General features: G+C 31.1%; 1 pseudogene; it reads left to right on the plus strand.

The window, feature by feature from the left end:
* Nucleotides 1-2349: 2349 nt before the first annotated feature.
* LOC107903349 (protein LHCP TRANSLOCATION DEFECT-like) lies at nucleotides 2350-4502 on the plus strand (annotated as a pseudogene).
* Nucleotides 4503-9341: the final 4839 nt, after the last annotated feature.

Here is a 9341-nt window from a genome sequence, read left to right on the forward strand (position 1 = left end):
AATTTGTCAAGATTTATTCTGGACTTTAACTTTTAAATGGTTGTTTTATTAATTTTAATTTTTTTAACTTTATTTAATATCTTAATAAATTTTAACAATGTTTTTACAAATTTATAAAATTTTTAAAATATATTTTTAATTTTTTAAAAAATAAGTTTTGAAATAAATGAATTGCCCATGTTGATTCCGGTAAAAAATAAAATATTTCTTTTAATTATTTCATTATTATTATTATTATTATTATTATTATTTTTGCTAATGTGACAGCTAATGTGGTATTACCATGCTAGCAGCTATTGATGTCATGGAGTGCTATGTTAACGTTGTAACGATCAAAGACAAAAAAGTTGGTCAAAGGGCTTAATTGATGCAATTTGAGAGTTGGAAAGCTTAATTCAATGAATTTTTCGCGAAGTGGCTCAATTGATTTTTTCGTGAAAGTTTAGGGGATTATATACCGCTTTAACCTTTTTTCTTTTTTATGTTTGTCACGTGACACATTGAAAGGTTGTCACATGCCATCTTTGAATTAGCTATCAGTGTGATGTTAGTATAAATAAATGACGTTAATGCAACGGTACCAAACTATGTGGCAGAATAAGTTCAAGTACCAACTAGTTAAAAAAAATAGACACCAACTAAGTACAAATGGACAAGTTCAGGGGCAAAATATTTATTAACCCATGTAATTTTTGTCCATTTTGGTAATTGTACTTATTTTGGTCCGTTTTGGTACTTGAACTTGACAAATTTTTCATTTTGGTCACTAAACCTGAATTTTGTAAAAGTATGATGACATGTCACTATAAAATTGTGTCATATCATCACTTGAAACTTTAAAAAATATTTTTCAAATTTTTTTAAGTTATAAGTGATGATGTAGTATAATTTCAAAGTGTTATGTCATCATACTTTTATGGAATCCAAATTTAGGTATCAAAATAGACTTAATTACCAAATTCAATACCAACATTTACATATCCTCTGGCCATTCTGATTTAATTAATCAAACCATGATGACCACCCAATCGATAATTTGATCAATAAAGTGCATAATAATAAATTATAGTTATTTATTAAATTATTCGAGTTATTTTAATAATTTAAGTTGTGGATTTTAAGTCTGAGCTAAATTATATAATCCAAAGTTAACTTAAAAAAACAACTTAAAACACCTCAAATTATTTATTTTTGATATTGTATAGTTTAATTAATTTTTTCAAATTGAGTGAAATTTGATTCGAGTGTATCATTGGATTTGTTTTCACTGCATACAGGAATTTGGACTGTGGATTTTCTTTCTTAGGATCCAATGTCCTTGCATGAAATTGGTTGCCTATTGGGTACTGCTAGCGGTCTGTATTGCTCTCTTTTCGTAGGCCTATTGGGCCACCCTAACTTTCATCAATTTGTTTAGTGATGTTTATGGGCCAAGATGAATTGAGTTTAGATCGAGTTTATGTATACATTAATATATTTTATGTTTGTCAAAGTTTGATACAATTTAAATTGTGTTAAAATTTACCTAAACTCATCATATTTATAAATGATTAACCTAAATTTATCTATATATATTTTCAAAATACATATATTATTTTTAATTTAATAATTCAAATGATTTTTTTCTTTTATTAAAATTTTAACTTTAGACAAATTCACATAGTTTTAATGTTTACTTAATAGTGTATTATTATATATTTAATTTTATGTGATAAATTATATAATATATAAAAATAAAATAAAAATATAAAACGGGTTCAATTTAGTTAGGTTGGACTTAAGCTTTTTTTTTTCTTTTAATGTAGGACTCAAACCTTAAATGTTAAAACTTAAACCCAACTCATGTTTCAAAATGAACTCAATTTTTTTACTTAAACTCATTTTACAGGTTTCGTATTTTTGTTCAAACCACAATTAAGCAAGTGCTAAAAACTCAATTTTTTTAGTGCATGTAAACTTATATTTTTATTGTATGATATAAAATAAATTTATGCTTATTTTAGTTAATATTATTGATTTTTAAAAATAAAATTTTACATATGCAACTTTACTTATATTTGAAAATTAACTTTTATTTTATTAAAAAAATTGATTTTTTTTATATTTTTAAAATTTTTATAAGAATTGGCAACATTTTTATCATTCGACCATTTAACAAATTTGCTAGCTTCATCGTTTAATTTGACCATCAATGATAACAAATAGTCAAACAGATCAATGGACGACGACACTCATGCAACATAACATTCAATAAAACAAAAACACCAGAACATTTCTTCTCCAAGACAAATGAGTGGATAATGTTTGAAGCTTATACAAAACCACATTCATATCTCACAAAAAATTAAAAATTCAAAAGAATCAATGGCTTCGATCCCATGTATTTTCCAAATACGCTTTACTTCAAAACCCAAAATCCTTCATTTCCGTCTTTGCCAACATTCAGTTCTAAGTTTCTGGGTCCTCAAAACTCACTATCCTGTTTAAGACCTTCAAATATTGGACCCTCTAATGGTTCAAGAACACAATGCTGGTTCAAGTTTGGCAAGAATGGTGTTGATGCTGAAGGTGCTGGCATTTATGGTAGTCAAAAAAGAGATGATTTTGACAAAGATGATGTTGAACAGGTTCTTTCTTTATATACTTTTTTTTTTTGGCTTATCGTTGTTGCCCATGTTGTTCTCAAGTTTGAGATTGGACTGTGTTTGTTTAAATGTCCCAACGAATATGACATTTCATTTCTAGTTCTTTTTGAGAAGTTTTAGTATGATCACGAAATCATTACAAACATGTATATAGGGTTAGACATTAATGAACTTGTTGGATTGTTTTTAACAAATCATATTATCATCACCGTAGAAGAGAAAACGTGGATGTTGTTCTTTTTTGTACAAAAGAGATTGCAGCTCGGGATAAGAGACGGATTTGTAGATGTTGGGATGTGAACCTTAAACATTGTGAAAACATGACTTCATGAACCAACTAGGCTAAGCTTCGGTTCCGATGTTTATAGATGAATCTCAATTGTTTCATAGGCTTCTTCTATGGTACTCGTTTGATTTTATTTAGATTTATTATCATTGACCTAAATTATTATAGATGAACCTAGTCAAGATATGAGTTTGGAAATCATAACCCTTTATGTATTTAAATAGATAGCCTACTAAGGACAGAACTAGATTTCTTTGTCAAAAATAGTTGAAACATCTCCCAAATGTTGATAGGAAATGTTAATTGAATGTATGTTTGACTAGGTTGACAACTAGAACCATTGTAAGAAATTAAAACAAGCAAGAACTCTTTACGCAGTTTGGACTTAACTTATGTTTGCGGAGTCTTGCTCTGATAATCAATCCACTAAAATTCACTTAATATAAGAAAACTCAAAGATTTAAGCTCAACCCCATCACTCAAATTGAAGCCTCACCTTTTCACATCTTAGTATGATTCTCGCACTTTACCATCTCAAATATCCTCTCTCACTATAATTTTTGCCGAGTCATTTTGAGTTTTATAGAAATGTTCTTCTTTTTATCAACTTGACCCCTTTTCTTCAATGTCAAAGGCGCTGCTCACTCTTCATTCAAATTGTCGTTCATTCTTCCCTATTTCTGTTTCGAGATAATGCCTAAGTCTTCAAAAAACATGAGATTTTTCTTTGGTTTTATCCTTTGAACGAAACACTCTTATTGTGTTGATCTTTGTGTAGTCTTTATATATTTCGAAGTATATACTTTTTTTTCTACGTTTTTACATGATAGAAAAATGGAAAAATTGCCAACAGAAAAAATCATGTTGTAGCACCCAAGTGCGGTTCTTTTTGTTGGCTCAGGACAAGCTAGACCTTCCCTGGCAACATGTATTCCTAATACCATGAAATATGTAAAGCACTTTGCTATTTCGATGCATGAATTGTTAGATTGCTAAAGATACTTGTTTCCTCTATTCAAGGAGCTAAATTTGATTTTGCAGTACTTCAACTATATGGGGATGCTTGCTGTTGAAGGGTCCTATGATAAAATGGAAGGTCTATTGAACCAAAACATTCACCCAGTAGACAGCTTGTTAATGCTGGCTGCATCAGAAGGTGACAAGCCCAAAATTGAAGAGCTACTGAGAGCTGGAGCTATTTATGATGTCAAAGATGCTGATGGCCGTACCGCCATTGATAGGGCTGTCAATGAAGAAATCAAAGACTTCATTCTTGGTTTTTCTGTCCAGAAGGCTTGATCTTGATTAGGGTGTTGATAAAAACAGGGTTTTTGTGCTTGTAAGTAACTCGGGTCTGGTTTGGAAAAAAACTTGAATTCGATTTGATTATCATCGAGCTTGAATAGTTCAAGCGATCGGATGAGTTCAGGTATCCTAATGTTTGACGACTTGAGTTGCTTGTATTATAAGTTTTTTTTTTCACCTTTAATGTATTTTTTATTTATTTCTAGTTAGTATTGAAAATGTTCTATGATTAAACTTAATTTAATAAGTTTCAACGATTCCATTTATATTTCAGATTGATCAAAACCAAACTCTAAAAGTTTTGAATTTTGATTGAAATTTAAACTTGAGTAGTTCAAGAAGATTGAAATATGAAATTTAATTGATTTTTGTTTAATTATTATTACTTTTTTAATTAAAAAATAATATTATTTACTTTTTATTAAGTTAATATTTTTAAAATTTTATGTTTAAACATAGTTATTTAGATAAATGATAATTTTTTAAAAATGGATTTATCCACTTAGTTTACCTTAAATAAATTATCCAGATATCTTTGTAGAAGAACTACCGTCTAATACCCAAAAATCGGGTTTAGAAGTTTTAAAGGTATTTTAGGAATTTTAGCTTATATGTTCTTGGAATTTCGTAAGTTTAGTAACCGGTAATATTTTCGACCATGGCTATCAGACAATTAAATTAATTTCTGAAAATAAATTTTAAAGACCTTAATTTTGAAAATGGGAATGATTTGTAAAGGAACCAAAACTTAGAGTTTTTATAAAGCAATTTAACAATTTTCTTCCCCCACCCACGACAATTCAAGTTAAAACAACCAAAAAGTTTATGTTTGTTGTCCCTTGGTTTCCCTTACTGTTACAATCAATTTTGATCTCCAAATCTTAATACCTATTGATTTCCAACATCCCTTGAACCATAAATCTCCATTAAAATAAAGAGCCCAAAAACCTCATTAATTTCATCATTTTCTGCAAGAGTGGATTTTCTTAGATTTGCGTCAAAGGTTGTTTTTCTTCCATCAAAAGGTAACCATTCATCTTTCTATTAGTTCTAAATGATATTTGGTCTCTGAAGTTGAATTTTTAGCCATTAAAACGCTTGTTTTAAATAAAAGTCGAAAGTTGGGTCGTTAATGGTGAATTTCAGGATTGTGGACTAAAATGTTGTTTCAAAGTATTTTTCAAATTGTTTTAACATGATTAAAAAGTTTTCTAAAGTTATTTTAAAGTTTCGTTAAGGATTTCTCAAGTTTTAATGAATTTTCATCATACTGGCAAAAACTCGTTGAAAAATGTCGATACCATGAATTGAGTAGTTTTGTGTAAATTAAAGATTGTAAATTAGTCATAGATGAATATGTAGATGAATGGAATTCATTTCGTGAGAAAAGATTAAGTGTAGACCTAGATATTCGAATTTTAAGTTTTCTATGTTGAAGGTTTTGTGATACGAGTCACAAAAGCCCAAATTCTTGAAGGCGAGGCCCAATAAGCAAATTCCCAGCCTAATCAAGAAATCCATCCATACTTAGTTGAAAATCAGGCCAAATTGTCAAAGTGGCCCAAGTTGTAAAGTTTTATTTTTATTTTTATTTATTTATTTACTTAGTTTAAATTTTTATGTCAATATTCAGTCCAAGAGTCCCAGATAAAATGACCTTTGACCGAATTTCCATATTAAAATAATTAGGAGTTTTTTTATTTTAGTTTTCTAATTAGATTAGGACTAGTTATAAGGCCTATTTAAAGGCATGGCTGTCCACCTTGTTAAACACTTATCATTATTATTAAAATTTCAGATTTGTTGAGAGCAGAATTTTCTTTGAGTTTTCTCCAAGATTTCTCTATTGAGTTTTCTTTAGAAGTTGTTTTAACAATCTTGTGATTGTGGGAGCCATCTTCAACCTTCTTCTTGCCATTGATATTCTTTGGAGGGGAGATTAGAGCCGTTTGAAGGGAGTTGTGAGATCTTTCGAGATTTCAAGGCTTCTTAGGACTTATCTTTTAATTTCTTACTGTCAATTCTTTCTTTATTTCTGCTTGTGCCGAATCTTTATCTAATTTATTTTCTGTTCTTATTGTGTTTTCAGCCTTTTTCTATCTTAAGGAATTAGCCCAAAAATCCCCAATTTCTAGGGTTCTTGCCGATTCGTCCATACTCTTTTTTGGGAGAAATTAGATTGCCAAAATTTGGGGAAAACTATCTGGGTGTTCAATTGGGCAGAATCGCAATCTCTTCTAGGGTTTCAAGATTCCTTATTAACACTTATTTCTATTCTCTATTTGATTCTTTACTGTTTTGGGGATTTTATTTCAGATCTGAAAATTCAAAAATCTAATCTTTTAATTTTCTGTTTCGTTTCAGATCTAATTGTTTAGGGTTTTCGTAGGAGTTTCTCGTGACTTGGCAACTCGATCTTGGTCCGCGCGCAACCCCGTATCATTTAGTATCAAATTTTGGGCGTTTTGGGTGTTCTTGGTTGATTTCTAAACTGATCTCTATTTTTTAAATTACAAACAGCAGTTTTACCTAGAAAAATTTTTAAAAAAATTCATTTGAGTGGGTAAACGTTTTCTGATTGATCTGAAATTTTACATACATATTTTTGGCACTGTTATTGAATATACAAAAATATTTCCCGCAAAAAAAAATAAGTCGAAAAAGTCAAAAAATTGAAAAAATACGAAATCCAATAAAAAATTAAAAAAATATTCAGCGGGTTGAATTTGGTGCCCAAAATTTCCAGATCAAAAATTCAATATATAAAGACACTCCAGATTTAATTTCGTGATTTTTGGAGATCGGGAACACCTCGAACGAAGTTGTCAAGTTACTCCACAGTTTTTCGGGTTTTCTGTTTTCAGCATTTTTTATTGATTCTTAGCTGTAGGTTTTCATTTGTTTGCTTTTTATTATCCTTTTAAAATATCTAACACCTTCTTGTTTCTTGTGTTAGTAGGATTTAAACGTGTGCACAATCCTTCCTCGGTGCAACACGAATCACTTGGTGTCTCGTCAGTTTTTGGCATCCTAGTGCAAATTAGGATTCTTTGGTAGTTTGGTTCACACTCTCTAATTGGTTGATATAAACTCTGATAAAGAACTCACAAGATTGAATTCGACCTCATTGAGAATTTGATTTTTCTTTTTGAGTGATTAATGGTGAGGTTTGCTAACTTTTATTTTTGAGTGTTGAGTGTTTATTTTTTACAGGTCTTGAAGATGTCTAAAGGTGATAATAATGATGCACTTATGAAAGTCCAACAACAGTTAGACAGACACACTGCTGCAATCACACAAATAAATGCTACACTTCAAGCATTGAATACTACTTTGAATGAGGTACGAGTGAATCAAAAACCTCAATATCGAAATCCAATCAAAGAAGATAGGAATAACCAGCCCCATAGGCGCAACCTTCAACGTGTCCCTAGAATGGATGATGATTGTCATGATCATGGACAATCATCTTTGGCAAAACCAAAGAGCGAGCAGCAACGAGAACATCTCTTTCATACTCGCTGCCACGTACAAGGTAAGCTTTGTAGAGTTATTATTGATGGTGAAAGTTGCTCGAACATAGCCAGCACGACGATGGTGGAAAAGCTTTGCTTAACCACTACCAAGAATCCACAACCTTATCAACTACAAGGGCTTAGCAACGAAGGCCAATTTAGGGTCACTCAACAAGTGCGCATCGCCTTTTCTATCGGTAAGTATCAAGACGAAGTTGTGTGCGACGTAATGCCTATTCAAGCCTGCCATTTGTTGCTAGGAGAACCGTGGCAACTGGATCGAAAAGTCACTCACGATGGTCGTACCAATAGGTATTCTTTCAAGCATCAAGGAAAGAAACTCACCTTAGTACCGCTCACTCTGGAACAAGTCCATGAGGACCAAATCAAACTGAAAAATTCTGTTAAAACAAGTGAGGAAAAAGAGAAAGAGAATGAAAAAGAGCAAAAAGAGATTGAGAGTGAAAAAGAAATTGAAGAAAGAAGAGAAAATGAATTAGAAAAAGAAACAAAAGAAAAAGACGTGGAAAGGGTAGTGAGAAATGTTTCCACTAACCAAGATATGAATTTTTCTTGTGTTGCTACTTTTCAGGTTCCCGAAAGATCGAAAGATAACTTTCAACTTCAATACCTCTCAAATGAAAGACGCTTTCATACGATCAACTTAGGCAAATATGAAATCACACTACATGATCCCGAAGGTAAGCGAGGTAAGGAGATTTTAGAAACCGAGTCCAGTGCAGATTTGAAAACTATTGATAAAACTTTTGGTGACTTAGTTCTTAAAAGATCCCCTCATTTTGATCTGATTAATTGTTACTCTTCGATTGTGGTTGATAAAGTCATTACGAAAAGAAGCGTGATTTGTTATTCTCTTGATTTACCTTGTGTAAAATCCTCGAATTTGTCCAAATCTGTTTTGGAGAATAAGGTAATGAAATTTTCCAAATTTGTTTTCAATTTATATTCGTGCCTTAAACAGTTTATGTGGTTGTACATGAAGTTTGAGTTCCATTTGACAAAGGTTAACTCAACAACGGAGATTCGACTACACTATGCCCCCGATGAGCGAAGGTTTGTTTTAAATGAAAAAGGTAAAATCGACCCTTATTCTTCTGCTTATCGAGGTAAGATGCTTGAAACCTTTGAAACACTTTTGTACTCCTCGGATAGTGATAAAGATCGTGTTGATGAACACTTAGATCGAAACGTGCTTGACTGTCCTATTTTATTTATTGATGATCTATCTGTTTTGATGGTTGATAAAAAGATTCTTGTTTTTGATAATGCATGTGTGAGTGAATCTATAGACCGTCGATTAATGCATGGTATGATTATGCAACTATGTGAACCATGTGAATCTTTTCAAATACCTACTTGTGACGATTATGTTTACCATTTGATTTATTACTCGCAATTTATTCATGGTTTGTGGGAACAATGTGAGACGACTGAATGCCTTAAAACATGTCCATCTTTGTTTCAAATATTTGACGAGGCAGTGGTGAGTAAATTAGATTGTTTGCATGGTAATCTGAATCTGTCCATTCACATACGTTATACCTGTTCTGTTATGCTTATGATTGGACT

This window comes from Gossypium hirsutum, chromosome A04 (genome assembly GCF_007990345.1).
Source record: "Gossypium hirsutum isolate 1008001.06 chromosome A04, Gossypium_hirsutum_v2.1, whole genome shotgun sequence".
Lineage (NCBI taxonomy): Eukaryota > Viridiplantae > Streptophyta > Magnoliopsida > Malvales > Malvaceae > Gossypium > Gossypium hirsutum.